Consider the following 17,973-nt stretch of genomic DNA (forward strand, 5'->3'; position numbering starts at 1 on the left):
CTGACAGGCTTCATATGAAAGCCCACTCCCGTTCCCAGCCTGGAGCCCTTTCTGGGTATTGGCTGCTGGCCGACTCTTCTGTTGCAAGGACTCCTATAAAGGAGCCTGCTTTTCCCAGGATCCCTCTACTGCCAGTGAGAAGAAGGGGTTTTACATGGAGATGAGCCCCCATCAGGGTTTGTAGCAGGTGAGGTGGGGAGGCCCTGAGGCCCCAGAACAAAAGGTGAGAATATGAAAGTAGAGTTGGGCAGCCATGACACCTAATGTGGAAAGGGTAAGACGAAGATACTGAAGCTGTAGGAGATGTGCTGAAGTTTAGGAGGTCAGGCCTGAGCTGGGCCTGATAGAAGATAGGGCTTTCTCAACAACCCCAAAAATCACCAGAAAGGGTGCTGTGAGGAAGAGGAGTGGAAACCAGGTTGATTCTGTTATAGACAGGATGACAAGTCTTATTACATCCAGGCTTGGGCCTGAGTGACTAGAGTGTATGTCATTCGAGGACATTTGGAATTTGTCCCAAGGCCATGTTTCTGCTGACCTTTCCTTGACTGGGCCTTTGGCCAAGTCCTCTCAAGGGCCTGAGACCTCTGAGGATGTTTTTAAGGCAGAGAGGGGAGTCAGTAGAGAGGTGCTGTATCCCTGTGGCACAGCTCGAGAGGGGTGGGGCGGCTATTACCGGACAGGTGTCCTGGAGTATGGGCATCCAGACAAAACAGCTGCCATGATCAGATGAGCTGTGCCTGCTTTCAAGAGACCACCAGGAGAGGCCTGTGGAGTGCTGACATTTCCTTAGAAGAGTTAGGGAGGGTCATTAGACCCTCACCTGAGGTTGCAGCATCTTCTCTGAGCCATTTCTATGCAAGTCTGCCTTGACTGCACTTCAGGGGCATGACCTCAGAATCTTGGGAGCAGCTAGAGTAGGTAGGCTGGGAAAGGTCAACAGAAGAGTGCTTCATTTACTCGACCGTCACCACCGCCGCAGTGAAGACTTAGCAGTGTGGCTGCTTGGGAATGGGTCAGCCACACCCCCTTGCCCATGCCCTGTGGCCAGGAAGCTCACAGGTGCCACGTGGGATCCTATTCCATTTTGCTGTTGGGACCTTATGAGGAGGGTAGACTTTGTTTATGTCTCTTCAAGGGAGGAATTCTCCCAGCAGGTGATGAGGGAGGTGGGGGGGGGTGTAAAAGGCCATGGTGTACTTAAACAATCAGCCCAGGCTGTTGACTGGTTTGGTTTGGAAAAAGCTTAGGGAGGGAAGTGTATGTGGGGGGAGGGGAGGCTCTTGGGACATCAGTCCTATCACAAATTCTATGCTCTTTTGTTTTGGTGCCCAGAGTTTTCATTTCCTTGGACAAGTTTTTGGCCCAGAGTTCTAACTCCTCTTTGTATGAAGAAGGTGGCTGTCGCTGCCCTGTTCCAAGCTGAGGAGTCAGCTCACTTAAGACAGCTGAGGCCCTAGTGACAGCTTCTGGCTGTCAGAGGTCGTGGGCCATCTGCTCACGGTGCCCTACACCCCTCCTTTAAGGCACAGAAGCTGGCAATCCTGTGTGCCATTTGGCAGGCCAGGCGACATCTCTTCTTGTATCATATCAGGTGACTCAAATAATCATCATGGCTGTTGACACTTGGCGCTCTCAAAGGAAATTCTAAGCAGCAAAGGCAAGATGAAGGTAAACTCAGGGGCAGCAGTTTTCAAATGTTGCCCACTCAGCTCTCAAGGAAGTCATTGCTAAGAACCAGCAAAAACAGGTTCTGGCAGTGCCTACCAGAGGTCTGAATCCAAGGTGGCAAATTAGGAAAAGCAGAGTGAGGAATTTGGTTTCCAGATAAATTATTCAATCGTTTGAATTTGATCCATCGAATGTCTCATCCATCATGGGGGGGTGGGAAGCACAGACTCCAATATTCATAGGATTTATGCTCTGCGAGGAAGATTTACCGTTTGAGTGGCTGCAGGGATTATTTTCAATTTCCCAGGAACTGTTTCTCAGTATCGAACAATGCTTTATCAAGTGCTAACTAAGCAGGCAGCCACTGGGATTCTCTCTGGGTAGCAGATTAATCACAGTGGTTGTAGTCGATGGGAAAGAGTTGCCCAGAGCTCCTCCATATCCTGTGTCCCAGGGGAGGAGTGGAGGTGGCAAGGTACCACCGTGGAGCATGACCCTGGTGCAAAGACAGAAGGGAAGGGGTCTCCAAAGATCCTCCCCCCACCCCCCGCATGCTGCCAGTCCCACTGGTGCAGCCATCGATCGTGCTTTCTGTCTCCTGCACTGTGAGATAGGTGGGGACCTAGCCTAAACCTTTTTTATTTGTTTGTTTGTTTGATTCTCATGTTGCTTTCTATTAAAGCTCTTGTTTCTCTGTGATTGTCCCAGAGCCCAAAGAGGCAGTGTGGGTTTCCTTCTGAGACCGTTGAAGAGAGATGCTGCTGATGCTGTCCTGCATGCCAGAATGACAAGCTGACATCGGCAGGGCTAAGGAGACAGTGCCACCATATTTTCCAGGAGCTGCAGGAGATGAGACAGGGAGAGTGGGGAGTCAGCCTGCTCTGTGTGGACGCTAGGCCCATCTGTGCTTCCTACTCCTCAAGATACTAGAGCCCAGACCATGTTCTCCGTTATAGTTTTTGGCAGGCCGGTCATAGACGGGACAATAGTAGGTTATTTTTTCCAAAGCCAGAATGCCTGGAGGCAGTGTTAGACTCTGTCTTCTCCCCTCCAGCCTCCTCAGGTAGTTTCTTAGTGTGTCATGGGGTCCCTCTGCATCTCAGTCATCTGAGGAACTTAAGAAAGTTGTTAACTCTTGCAGGGAGTTGAGGTACACATCTGTAATCAGCACTTGGGAGCCTGCAACAGCGTTTGGGGCTAACCTGGGCCATACAATGAGAGCCTATCTCAAAAGCCATGAAAAGTAAATGCTGAGGCTCAGGAATCTATTTCTTGACGAGCTTTGAAACCCGGATTGAAGGAGTCTCATCCTATAGATCTTTGGAGTACATTAAGGGCCAGGCAGGGGCTTTCTGCCTTCCAACTCCCCCTCACAGTGATTCTAAATCCATTTTTTTGTTGAGAAGGAATTAAAGTCTACCTGCGGAGTCCTTCCGTTTGGGGTCAGGAGACTCTTCCTAGGAGGGAGTTGTTAGGGTGTAGGTATCAGATGCCTGCTTTTCTGGGCCTTTCAGGTTACATCTGTGTAGTTAGATGCCCCACTCAGCAGTGGCACAGGGGGAGGGAAGGTGGAAAGTACGTTGGCAAGCTGTGCCCGTGTGTGCCATGGCAGTTCACCATAGAAGGCTCTGCTGCACCCTCACTTTCTAAGTAGCTGGGAGAGGCTGTGCAGCTTTCCAAGTGCTGGCTAGAAGGAAGGAAGTGGCTGAGAGTTTAGGTTTAGGAAGGACAGACTTCTGGGAAATTGTTTCCTGCAGAAAACTCTAGCCTAGACTAAAGCCTGGAGCAAGCAATGGTGTATTTTATTTTATTTTATTTTAGTGTTCTGTGTGTGTTAGTGTGATAGACACACACACACACACACACACACACACACACACACAGACTTGCTATGTAGCTCTGATTGGCCTTGGGGCCCTCTATGTAGCCCAGGCTGACCTTGTACTCATAACATTTCTCCTGCCCTAGGCTCCCGAGTGCTAAGATTACAGGAATGAACCAGTACAATGAAGGCAGACAGTAATTTTGTTGACGTTTTGGGAAAGAGTCTCTCTCTATGTAGCCCTGGGTACCTAGAACTCACCCTGTAGACCAAACTATCCTTGAGACATCTGCCTACTTCTGCTTCCCGAGTTCTGAGATTACAGGCACCACCACATCCTGCAATGAAAAAATAATAATTATTTTTAATTTAACCTTTTTGTTGTGCGTATGTGTGTGTTTCTGCTTGTCTGAAAGTATGCGTGTGTACTATAGTGTGGATATGGAATTAGAGGACAGCTTGAGGGCTTGCTTCCCTGTGATTCTGCAGAAAGCACTGTACAGTGTGAAGCTGCAATCAATATATAAGGTAAAAATAAGGGAGTTGATGTAGGGAGAGAACTGGAGAGAACTGGCAGGTACATATGCCACAAATCATGACAACCCTATGACACAGGTGTCAGAAATCATTGTTCAGGCCAAGGTTTACTCTGCATTCGCACTGCAATCACTTAGAAAGTTTTAACAAACATTAACATCTGGACCTTACTCTACAGGCTGTGTGTGTGTGTGTGTGTGTGTGTGTGTGTGTGTGTGTGTGCATGTATGTGAGCATAGTAGTAATGATGGAACTCAGGGCTCATGTATGCTAGGTGAATGGCCTACCCTAACTTGCATTAGCTTTTTGAAAAATGTGCCTCCCCCTATCTCGGAGAGTCTAACCACAAAGCCAGAGTTGACAGCTTCAATCCTAAACTAATATTTTCTCCTATGGATTATTTCTGAACCTCGTTTCCACAGCAGTTTAAAGCCATTTCTTATTACTGCTTCTCCGTGCTATGGAAATGCAAAAGCACAGTCTGATGCTCCAGAGCAGGAACCAAACCTATTTTACCAGGCAACAGAGAGCCACACAGGATACTTGCAGTGCTGGTTTTGCTGTCACTGAGAGGCCAGAACATCAGGACTAGAAGCCCGAGCTGTAGCCTCAATTGAGCAGCTGGTGGCGTGAGCTGTGCTGTCAGTTCCTTCCGGGAGATCTGGCGGCAGTGTCTCTCGAATGGACCTCGTTCTAACAAATGACCTTGACCACTGCAGTGTTTGCTTGGGAGAGGCAGGAAGAGGCTGCCCTGGGGAATTGCTAAATTTAGAAACTTTTTCCTAGAGCCCCCTCAGATGGAGCAGAGCGCTAACCCGGGGGAAGCTCTCTTTGACATTTCTGAGGAATTAGGAATTCAAGGGCAGCAGAAGATAAGGTAGGAATAGGAGGTGTGATTAGCCATGACCTTGGGGAACAACCTTGGGTCTCAGACACAGCTGGCTGCTAAAAGATGATCAGAATTCAGTGGGCTATTTTGATATAAAACTAATATGTTTTAATATAAAATCAGATGTATTGATATAAAGCTATCAATAGATAGTTTTAACATCCAGAGTTGTATGGTCATATAACTAGCATATAGAATCGACAAAAGGTCAAAAACAAAACAAAACAAAACAAAACACAAAAAGCCCTAAAAGGAAGAAGTGTATGAAAAGAAGCAGAGATACTTTTGTATGTGCGTGTGGTATATATGTGTATATTCAGGTGTATGTGTGGGTATTTGTGCATGTGGAGGCCAGAGGCCAAAGAAGTTGAGTACCTGTGTTTTTCTTTTTTTTTTTCTTCTTTTTTTGTTGTTGTTGTTTTTCAACACAGGGTTTCCTTGTGTAGCCTTGGCTGACCTGGTAGACCAGGCTAGCCTCGAACTCACAGAGATCCTCCTGCTTCTGTCTCCCCAGTGCTGAAATTAAAGGCATGCGCAACCATGCCTTTAAAAAGCTGCATGCCCAGCTTTTGGGATTTTGTTTCGTTTTGAAAGTTTGTGAAGAGGGTAGGAAGGTGGAGTCAGGGTTAACCTGGCTTTGGGCCCCAGGGGTGCATGGATCAGCTGTATAGATTTGGGAAGCCATTGGGGAGGGGAAGTGATGGCTCTTCAGCCTCCCTCCTGCTGTTGCTGCAAATGCTGGTAAGGGCTTCAGGTCCTAGCTTTGTCTCTTTGACAGGCTGAGAAATCGCCAGCTGCCTGCCCCTGCCTTCCTGAGTGCTGGGATCAATAGCATGCTCCACCACGCCTGGTTTTGAGGAGTGATTTACTAAATCACTGCCTGCAGATTTTTTGAGGTAGCTCTCTGGCTGAATCTGGCCTAGAACTCGCTGATCTGGCTAGATGAGTTAGGGAGAAAGCCCCAATCTCTGCCTTCCAGACACCGGGATTCTAGACTTGCCCTGCTAGCTTTTTACAAGGGTATTGCCAATCTAAACTTGGGTCCTCCAGTCTGTGTGGCAAGAGCTCTCTCAACTGCACAATCTTCCCAGCCCTAGGACAAAAGGAACAAATACATAGTCCTATACCTTCAAGGTTAAAAAAAACCCCACCAAATCAGATGCAATGCCTGCGTGTGTATTATGGACTGGTTTGCAGGCTGGTAGTCAGTAACCTGAGTGGGTGAGTTAGATGCTCAGCAGCCTGCATCTTTAAATTAGAAATAGGCCTCGATGGGTGAGTCCGCAGACACACCTAGACTCTAGTCAGAGTTCTCCGTAGAACCTCTGGCTCATTAACAGCTTCAGCTAGCTGAGAAGGAAGTTACCATCTTCTCCATGGCTAGACATTTTAGTAGTCCTGGGAGTAATTACAATTAAGGCTATTCATGTTCAAGGGAATAAAAACTACCATTTACTCTCTCCAAAATAAATAATTTGTACGTATGTATTAACTTGCATATGCATACCTCACAACTTAAAAAAGAATTTGGCCTATTACAATATATCACACTTAGCATTCTACTCGAACATTTGTACTTTAATTGCTATATGTGTTTTTTTTCCAAGTTGCAATCTAAGTTTATATCAACTTTGTAAAACTTAACAGCATTTAAGTTTCACTGTTTTCTTTTTTGTATTCTTAATTTATTAAGTTTATTTAAAAAATAACTTTTGTACCTTGGGGAGTTTGTCAGTCAGGTGAAGTACTTAAAACAGAATCAAATCTATTAACTTTCATTGATTCTTGACCTTTTAGTTATGATCAAGTGTAGTATCAAATATGTTAAATTTATAAATACCAGATATGATATTTAAAAGGTTTAATTAAGTGTATAAATAGGACAAAGCATTAATCGAATGCCTTCTCAGAACGACTGTTAATATTTGTTAGGTCATAAACAGGACAATAAACTGGGCAGCGGTGGTGCATGCATTTAATCCCAGCACTCAGTAGGCAGACGCAGGTGGGTCTCTGAGTTCGAGGCCAGCCAGGTCTACCGAGTGAGTTCCAGAGGACAGCCCAGTCTACACAGAGAAACCTTGTCTCAGAACAAACAAACAAACAAGACAATAAGATTCTTCATTTGCTTTTATAAGCTCAAGGAAGAGCTATAATTCCTAAATCTCTAAATTAAATATTAACTCTCAAGACTTCAGTAAGTTGAGTTTCAAGCAATCACTAGTTGGGGCTGGAGAGATGGTTTAGTGGTTAAGAGCACTTACGTGCTCTTCCAGAGGTCCTGAGCTCAATTTTCAGCAACCACATGGCGGCTCGCAACCATCTTTATGAGATCTGATTCCACATCCTGATGTGCATGAAAACAGAGTGCTCATGTACATAAAATACATGGAAAACATCTTAAAAATATTACTAATTACAGTGTTCTCTCTCTCTCTCTTTCTTTTTTTTCTTTTCTTTTCTTTTTTTGAAACAGGGTTTGTCTGTGTAGCCTTGGCTGTCCTGGAGCTCCCTCTACAGACCAGGCTGGCCCTGAACTTCAGAGATCTACCTGCCTCTGCCTCCCAAGTGCTGAGATTAAAGGGGTGTACCACCACCACCCAGCGCTCTCTTTATCTTGAAAAAAAAAAAAAAAGTATTTCAGCCAACAAGCAGTGTAATCACAGCGCTCTGGCAGGCAGAGGCAGGAGGATCTCTGTGAGATCAAGGCCAGCCTGGTCTACAGAGTGAGTTCAGGACAGCCAAGGATACATAGAGAAACCTTGTCTTGAAAAACAAAAACAAAAAAACCATCAAAAACACAGTATTTCTTTTATTTTTGAGATTATAATTATATCATTTCCCCTTCCCTTTCCTCTTTCTAGACCCTCGCATATGTCTTTTTTTCGCTTTCAAATTCATGGTCTCTTTAATCGACTGTTGTTACATGCACATTTATATGCATATACATATATATTCATAAATATAACAGGCTAGGTCTGCACAATGTTACTTGTATGTGTGCGCTTAGGGCTGACCATTTAGTATCAGATAGCCAATCGTTTTGCTATTCCCTGTGTAAGATTACTTCTCTTGCTTTTAAGCATTGCTTAGTTACCTGTAGTTCTTTGTGCCTGAAGTATTGTCATTGCCCACCTTATTTCATGTTCTCGTGTATGTGTATGTGTGTATGTGTGTGGGCACATGCATGTGAGTCCCCCACCCACTTTGGCATGTCTTCTTTGTTCAGCTCATGCTTAGCCAGTCATGTTGGTGAGACTTTGAGTGTTGGAGTGTTTTTTTCCTATTCTCCAAAGCAACCCTTAAGGGACATAATCACTTTTCCTTTAACTGACAAATATTCATTAATGTGGTAGGGCCTTCAAAACTGGGAGACAGAGATGGGAAAACATGGATTTTAGGGCTATGAGATTGCTTTGTTTCCAAGGCTGAGCTGCTTAGGGGATTCCATCCGGTACCCATGAGTCACCTCACCAGAAGAGACCAGTTCCATTCACTCTTTTGTTAGTGGTGGAAGTGGGCTCAGAGAGGAGAATCTCTGGCAACTGAGAAAGCTGATCGAGCCATTGGGCTGGGTTTAGTTTTTCCCTGCTGCTACAATGAAGTATCTTAGGCTGGGGAATTTATAAAGTATAGGAATTTCTTTCTTACGGTCCTGGAGGCTAGGAAGTTCAGTGCAGCAGATTCAGTGTCTGTGGTGGGGTTGCTGTCTCTTTCCAAGATGGCACCTGTTGCTGTTTCCTTCCTCATATGGTGAAAAGGGGTAGGTGAAGCCAGAAGGCTTTCTCCGGTCCAAGGGTACCAACCTCATCCAGGAAGTCAGCACCATCATAACACATTTACCAGAACAGCTTGATTCTTAATACCTTTCTCCAGCATGAATTTTGCAAGAACACCTAATGTTCTGCAGGTTCTGAGGAATGCCTCTCAGCAAGCCCTTAGAGGTTGCTTTCTGCTGTGCTCTTTGCTCTGCTTATCCATCCAGACACTCCCCCTGAGCGAGAGCAAGGTCACTCGGTGGGAGACGCTGAGATTTTCCTTCCCCAGGGGGTTCTGTGGCTGACAACCAGGGGAAATGTCCACCAGTTCAAATTCCTCTCTGCACTCAGTAGAAGCAGCCTGCAGCTGATGTAGTCACAAACAGGACTGTGGGAAGGAAGCCAAAGAAGTCCTGCCATGTGAAGGAAGAGACTCCAACCCAGACGCAGCTGGTCAGAACCAAAGTCCACAACCCAAAAAACATCTGGTGAGGCCACTGCCACTGGGCACAAGGTGTCACATTTGAGTCCTGAGAAGGATGTGACCTTTGTTAGTCTGTCCCTGGAATGGCTGCCAGGATTCTCCACCATCCTACTTCTCTGCATTGCTAGCTTCTGGAGCAGGGTCACCAGGGAGCGGAAGTGCCTGACTGGACACATTCAGATCAGGTGTCTACCAGGAGGGCTGGAAAGAGAGTGGCCTGCTTCCTTGGTGGGCAGCGATGCTGACTCTGAAATTCACAGCAGCGTTACAGGGGAGCCAGCTTACAAGGGCTCCTGTCAAAACTTCAGGGAGCTGTGAACGGGTAATTCAATTCAGCTATCAAAAAGTAAATTACAGTTACATAAATCATTCTCTTGAAAAGTACAGTTAAACTCTCTTTTCTGTTGTATGTAAAAACAAAAACAGAACTCCAAAGGGCGAGACAAGAAGACAATGACTAGCTTGCCTCAGAGACAGGTTCCAGGACTTGTACAGTGCTTGGGTACATTTTCTTTTTCAGTTCTATTTCTTAGCGCTGGAGCTGAAGAAGATAGTTAGGCAGAAACAATGGCAGGTACAGACAGAATCCTCAAAAAGAACAACTACCCAACCTCAAACCCCAGACTAGACCCAAGAAAACCAAAGGCTCCAGATGTGTCTAAATGAAGGAAAAGGTGACTACAGTAAGGCAGAAAATATAAAGATGACAATTCCAAGTATTATGTAAAAAAAAAAAATAAACATGGTTTACCCCCACTGAGCCCGAAAAAGGGTGAGATGTATGATTGGACTTCCAACTCTGAGGGACTGTGAAAGAATGTCAGAACACTTGTTAAAATGGTGTCACAGGGGCCAAGTGGGGCGCCCAGTTTCCAGGCCCCTTCAACCCCCAGCAATAATGAAGTATCCTTCCTCCATCTCTTCTAGATGGTGATGAGAGACCTGGTGGACTTTCCAAGAGATGGAGTGTGTAACAATAAAAGAGTCGGCCCATGGAGGGTGGGGGGATAGTTGTCCTCAGCCTGTATGTACCAAAAGGACCAGAGTTTGCACAGGACACACCAAGACCTTTGTTCTCAGCACAAAAGAGATTTATTTGCCCCAGAGGGACAAAGGACAGGAAATAAGAGACAAAGACAGGAGACAGAGGATGAGGGAAAAGGGAAAAACAACTAAGAAGATAGGGGAAGGGATATTTATCCTGAAGGGACAAAGGACTCCCTCTGGATAGAGAGGAGACAGATGTGGCCCTTGGGAAAATGGCAGTTTAAAAAGAAAAAAAGGGGAACCACAGTGTTGGGATGAATTGGTTTGTTTTGATTGGGCATGTTAATTAGGGCAGCCAAAGGGGGTCTTCTGATTGCTGGACTTCAACACTTGGACAGGTGGACCCTGGTGGCAGTGAGCCTCAAGAGGTCAAATAAGGGTATGAACCTTAGTGGCGAGGTTTGAGAATGTAATCCGAGAGTTTAGTAAGAAAGAGGGAACGGAAGAAGGCAAGATCTGTCAGAGCCATGTCTGCCATTCGTGAGCCTGGTAGAGCCTTTCATGTACCACACAGCAAAACTGTGAAATACTTGGTGAAAAACTGGTTGAACTGAAAAGAAAAACTGACAAATCACAATTGTAGCCCTTTTCAACAACTGACAGAACAATTGATAGATACAAGAATACAAAGGACTCTCCAAGATGAGCTAGGTGTGTTGGCACATGCCCTAGTATTAAAAAGGAAGAAGCAAGAGCATGACTGTGAGTTCAAGGCCAGCCTAGTCTACATTGTGATTCTAGGCTAGCCAGGGCAAGACAGCCAGACCTTCTCTACAAACAAATGAATGAAGAAGAGGAAGACTAGATGTGTTTTAAAAAAATAACCAATGAGTCAAAAAGAGGTCTTCAGGGAAATATTGAATTCTACAGATGACACTAACGTTGCCATATATCAAAATTTGTGGAATGCAGCCATAGCAATTCTGAGATGGAGACTCATAGCCGTAAACACATACGTGTGAGAAATGGGACATGCTGGGTGTGTTGGACATATTTCTGTAATCTAAGAACTCTGGAGGCAGGAGCAGGAGGATTAAGGGTTTGAGGCCCTCAACTGATACATAGCATGTTCAAGGCCTGAGCTCCATAGCTCATATCTCAAGAACCCATGGGACAGAGGTATCCCAGTGGTAGAACACCTGCCTAGTCTTGTGATTTGAATGAGAATGGCCCACATATGTGCATATATTTGAATGCCTGGTCCCCAGATAGTGGAGCTATTTGGGAAGGATTAGGAAGTGTGGCCTTGTTAGAGGAGTTTTGTCACTGAGGGTTGAGTTTTGAGGTTTCAAAAGCCCATATCACCCCCTACTCCCTGTTAGCTTTCTCTTTGTTTGCCTGAGGGTCAGCTCTAGTGCCATGTTTGCCTGCTGCCATGATTATTCACTCTAACCTCTAAAATACTGAGCCTCAGTAATTTTTTTTAATAAGTTGCCTTGGTCATAATGTCTTTTCACAGCAGTTGAAAAGGCTGGGCAATAGTGGTGAACACCTGAGGCAGAAGGATCTTTGTGAGTCTGAGGCCAGCCTGGTCTACAGAGCAAATTCCAGGACAGCCAGGGCTACGCAGAGAAACCTTGTCTCAAAAAATAAAAAAGCAAAACAAAACAAAAAAAGAAAAGTAACTAAGACAGCTACTATCCTTAAGGCCCTGAATTTGGTCCCTTGAACTGAAAAAACAAATTAGGCACATTAGCACATGGCTGCCACCTCAGAGCTTGGGAAGCTGAGAGGAAGGATAATGAGTCAGAGACTCACTTGTTTAAGAAAAAAGAAAATACGGAGACATGATTTCAGCTCAATCATCAAAGTACTATCCCAAGAGCCTAGAGAAAGTCTAGCAAACAACAGCAACAGGAAGTGGCAGTAGGGGCCAGAAGGAGCAGGATAACAATGAGTAGCTGAGTATCGTGGCTCACCCCTGTAATCCCAGCATTTGGAGGTGGAGGCAGGAGGGTCAGAGGTTCGAGGCCAGTCTTGGCTATAGACAGGCTTCAAGAAATAAAACATTCTTCTCTCCCCCCGACCCCCCTCCCAAAAAAAGGAAAATCAAAGAAAAATGTAATATCATTTGTAGTCACTCAAATATATGAACTATTTAGGTGTAAATCTAACACAGATGATCTATGTGGTGAAAACTGCCAAGCTGAGGAAAGAAGCCAAAGAGGATATGAATGAATAAAGAAATGTACCATGTCTTTGAGTAGAAAGTTTAGTATCATAAACTATTCATTGTTTTGGTTTTCGAGACAGGGTTTCCCTGTGTAGCCTTGGCTGTCCTGGACTCACTATGTAGACCGGGCTGGCCTCAGACTCACAAAGATCCTCCTGCCTCTGCCCACCCCACCCCACAAGTGCTGGTATTAAAGGTGTGCACCACCATGCCTGTCCAAAGCCATCAATTTTTAAAAACAGATATATAGGTTCTATCAAATGCTAATTTTTTTGTAAAACTATTTAAAAATTTATATAGTAAAGCATAGGACTCAGGGTAGCAAGAGTAACCTGAGAAGAGAAAGTAATGTGGGGTGAATTTATCTACCTGATTTCAAGATTTACTATATAGCCTCTGTAATCAAGAGAGACAGACACATGGATTAATGGGGCATAATAGATGACCTAGAAATCGATCCACAGACACATGCCTAACCGACTTTTGGCAAAAGGTACAAGGATAACTTAAGGGAGAAAAGACAGCTTTGTCAATAAATGACACCATGATAGACCTTTCATAGGCTAAAAAAACTAAATAAATTAAATCTCACATTTCAGAACAACAACAACAACAAAACCCTAACTCAAAATGGATCACAAAGGTAAAACTTGAAAATTTTAAACCTTTTAGAGATTTTGTTTATTTATGTTTGTGCATGTAGCTGAGTGTACGCACATGAAGGGTAGGCAAGCAAGCGTACATTAGCCTGTGTGCATACAGAGACCAGGAGAGGGCATTGAATCCCTTGGAGCTGCAGGCCTTTGAGGGACCCTGTTACGTGGCTTGTTATGTGGGCGCTGGGATCAGAATTCTGGTCCTTATGTTTGTTCAGCCAGCACTTTTATCCACTGAGCTATCTTTCCATTCTCTGGGTCTAGAGTTAGCAAAAAGCTCTTAGATTTGACAGTAAAGACAGTAAAGAGCTCATAAAAGTTTAAATATTTCACTCTGCAAAATAATTTGTTAAGTCAAGCTGGGCAAGGTGACACATGCCTTTAAAACCAGCAGTTGGAAATAGGGGCAGGCAGATCTCTGTGAGTTTGAAGCTAGCCTGGTCTACATAGTGAGTTTGAAGAGTTTAAGTTAGCCTGAGTGACTCCATTTTGAAATGAGGAGCCATCTTGACTGGTAGCTGAACTCAGGTACCAGGAAATATCACAGAATGTGCACCTGGCAGCAAACAAAGTTAGCTCTCCTAGCAACGGCCTCCAGGAAATATTACAGAATAAATGTTTAGTAAAAAATAGAGACAATCTCTCTGGAAATTGTGATTATGTAAACGGTCACTTCTCCCCTATGGCTTTTACCCAATCCTGTAAAGTCAAGGCATGAACCCCCCTGCTTTCTGTCATGGATACCCCCTGCTTGTTGTCATGGAAAACCCCTGCTTATAGTCTTTCCCTTTAAAAACCTTGCTCACTCAGGGCTCAGGGTCCCACTTTTCTACTGCTCTGTCAGTGAGACGTGGGTCCTGAGTTTGATTGCTCTCGTAATAAAGCTTTCTTGCTCTTGCATCGAGTTGTCTCCTGGTGGTCTCTGAGGGTCCTGTGATCCTGGTATTACAAGTTCTAGACCAGTCAGGGCTACATAGTGAGACCCTGTCTCAAACACAAACTACGCCCCCCTCTTCCTACTGTTGCCACATACACACAAAGAAAGAGAACATGAAATGGCAACTTTTAGGCCAGGAATGTTGGTAAGTGCCTGTAATCCCAGGACTTGGAAGACTGAGGTAGGAAAAGCATGAGAGGTAGCCTGAGCTATATACCAGGAGACACTGTTACAGAACAGGAAAAGCCAAACTGCAGAATAGGGGAAACATTCTAAGCCACACATCAAATGAAGGACTATTATCTAGATCAGTGGTTCCCAACCTATGGGTCGCCACCCCTTTAGGGGTCGCATATCAGAAATCCTGCATATCAGATATTTACATTACTTGTCCTAACAGTAGCAAAATTACAGTTACAGAAGTAGCAATTACATATATATGTACACACATACACACACACACACATATATATATAATTTTAAAGTTAAGGGTCACCAAAACATAAGGAACTATATTAAAGGGTAAAGGGTGTCAGGATCAGGAAGGTTGAGAACTACTGATTTAGACTAAATAAAGAATTCCCAAAGTCAACATCAAAACAGCAAGAATCCATTTAGAAAGTGGGGAGAAGACACTATCATTGATGATATGCAGATGGATGATTAACATGAAAATATGTTCCCCTTGGTTAGCAATTAGGGAAATACAAGGATAGACCTGCACTCCTATCCAAACACAGTAGCAGCGATGTCGGGAACCCTGCTTTAAGGCTGAAGTCTGGCATTTCAGGTTAGCCTCTGAGCTCTGTATAAAATGATGGACTTCTCTGGTCAGCAGGGCTCCCTCTTCTCTGCCTGATCTGGGGAGTTCCAACCCCCACATTCTCTGCCTGAGGAATGGCTCCTTTTCCTTAGGGAAAAAAAAGGCTCAACTCCTGGTAGAACCTGGTTCTCCTGGTAGAACCTGTTCAGCAAGCACGTGAGGATTTCTGGAGATACCCACCCTATGCTAATAAGATACCTTGGTGTCCTAGCTTTCAACGAATGACCTTTAACTCTACCTGGAGATTCTCCGCACCCGTAGGATAATTAAGTACTGCTCCCTCCTTTTATGATAGGGCTGTTTTGTTACATGTAAATTAAGTATCCCTGGTATCCCTAGCCCCAGCAAATCAAACACATTCACCCTCAAAACTCCTCCTACTACCCAAGGGTTATAAGTGCCTGATTCAAGAAATAAAGCCCTCTCTGGCCATTTCCCCACCAGGTCCGTCTGAGGCTTGTCGTTTATTCTGGGGGAAGGGCTCCTCTTTTCCCCTGATGGGGCATGCGCCGAGAGCTTCCACCATTTACGCCATGCACAGCAGCCTGGATAACTGCCACCATCTTTCTAGTGCCTGTGGGCCCCGCTGCAGTACCCGTCTGCAGGAGCAAGTGGCCGGAAGCAGCCATTTTGTCTGCCTGGGAAAAACTGAACTCCCACATCTGTCTCTCTCTGGGTTTCAGAGCTCTGAGCCTCCATTACCGGCTGCTCACGGAAAGAGCCACTGACCTGCTCAAGTGAGGCGGTCCGGTTCCGGGGCTTTGAGCTCCTTTGACCCTGGGGCTTCGCCCCTTTCCACCTGGAGCGTGCACTTCCTGTTTCCCGCCCAGCAGCAGCAGTGAGGATGATGAACGACTCAAGAAACAACAAAAGAGGTGACCTTAAATGTTAGCCAGGCTGTGGACTTGCTCAGACACTGCTGGAGGGAAGGTGAGGTTTACAGACACACTGGAAGTGGGGGCGTCACTCTCTTGGACATCTACGTGTGCAACTGTCATGTGAGTTAGCATTTATTTGTGTGTGTACCTGGACGTGTCTGCCATGGTATGTGTATGTGTATGGAAGTTAGCAGAATTGGTTCTTCTATTATTTGGGGACTAGGCTTCGAGTTCAGGTGGTCAGGCCTGGTTACCAGAATCTCTACCCCACTGAGCCATGTTGCCATCAGAATACTCTAACGTGACAGGATTATAGAAGTAGAGAAGGGTTTAGTGAGGGCTAAGTGGATATTGGTAAGAGAGACATGGAGGCCTATGAAGGGCAACAGGGGAGAACATTACCAAGATAAAAATGTCCTATAGTTTGACTGACACAAAGTCAGTATTCCGGTTGTTGTACGAATTACAAAATAAAAACTCAATTAAGAAAAGTAAGATTATAGTTGGGTGGTAACGGTGCATGCCTTTAGCCCCAGCACTCTGGGAGGCTGAGATGGATCTCTGTGAGTTCAAGGCCAACCTGGTCTACAAAGTGAGTCCAGGACAGCCAAGGCTACACAGAAAACAAAACAAAACAAAACAAAACAAAACAAAACAAAGCACCCTACCTCAAAACAACAGAACAAGAGAGAGAGAGAGAGAGAGCAGAAAGGAAATATAATTATATAAGCTTACAGGTAAAAAATTACATTAAAATAGAACTATTCAACTTAAAATGTTTTTTACATTTATTTATTTAGTTGTGTGCATGAGTGTGCTATAGCACATGTGTAGAGTTCAGAGCCCGGTCTCTCTTCCTGCCATGTGGGTTCTGAAAATTGAAGTCAGGTCAGCAGGCACAGTCACCTGCTGAGCTGGTGAACGTGAGCCCTGAACGTGAGCTATTAAATACGGAAATCCCATTGCTTCTTAGTTATCTTATGACTTTAGCTGTTGTTTATGGTCTTCAAGTTACTTCTGCCCGTGGATCATATGATGGACAGAGTCTGTAGGGATAATGATGTATTTACCCCTTCCATACTCTGTAGCCAATGACATCGCATTGGCAGCTAAGTAAACATCACCTTAATAGAAATGAGCAGACAAGGCAAGCAAATGGTGTCTCTTCTCTCTTCAGAACAGGCTGCCTAGTGTCCACCAGCACACCACTGTCTAAAAGCTAGGAGGGTTCTACAAGTGTAAGAAGTGGGCTTAGGTACAGACTGACCCTGGCTCCTGCCCAAATAATGTTTACTAAAAAGTGGGAAAAGGTCTCAGTTCATTGGAAGAGGAGACGGAATCTGGGCTCTCCCTCAGGCTCTTTTTCCTCTGTGTTTTATCTTGTTCAAGGTGACTGCCGGCTGTGGTTGAGGCAGAGTTGAGGCATTGACTCCTCCGTGTTTGTGATCTCCTCTTTTGAGTTTTTTGGCAAAGAAATGGGAAGATGGTGAGGCTACAAAAATATGGAGGCTTATGGATGCTCAGCTCTTTGACCTTTCACTCTTAGCTGATGCCTGTCCATCAAAGTCTGGTCTTTTTCTTAGCATTTTGAGCTAGAGACCAAAGGCTGGGTGCAAGATAATGGGTGCATGAACATGGGACAGAGGGAGTCATCCACAGGGCTGCCAAATTGCTGCTGGGCAGCTCTCATAGTCCCTGCTGTAGAGAGAGCACCTCTGCAGCCAGAGTGGCGCTGACATAGTGGTGAGATATGGAGAGAAGGATAGACAGCTATTGAGTCATTGGGAAGCCCTGGGTTCCTGGTCCCTCTTAGCAAAATTCTAGCTCATTCTTTCTTTTCTCTCTTGCCTGTACTTCCCAGCTGTATTCTATTTTTGACCTGCACAAACTAGAGCTGATATTTCTTTTCTCCTTTTTGTTTTGGCACACACAGCTGATAAATACTCTATAAAGAGGTCTCCCTGGTCTTGACAGCTTCTTTTCCCTCCCATGGTATCCCTCTACAGGGAAATTGCACATTTGGTCTAAAATTGCCAGTCACATTCAAACAGCACAAGGCAGTGTCTGTCCCCCAGAGGGCCAGCTAACTTTAAGACAAGCTCCAGGAAATTCTGAGAGGTTGTACTTCCCCTGAGATCTTTGGATGCTTCATTCAGCCACTGAGTTGAGTCAGAGGCACAGTACCAGCATGAGCCTGCAGTTTTATAGCCCCAAAGACACACTTGGACAGAAATTCCCTACTTTTTTTTTTCACCCTTCAGTATAGAACATTCTAAAACCCAAGCCAAATGTTTCTGA

The sequence above is a fragment of the Meriones unguiculatus genome, chromosome 15 (assembly GCF_030254825.1).
Source record: "Meriones unguiculatus strain TT.TT164.6M chromosome 15, Bangor_MerUng_6.1, whole genome shotgun sequence".
Lineage (NCBI taxonomy): Eukaryota > Metazoa > Chordata > Mammalia > Rodentia > Muridae > Meriones > Meriones unguiculatus.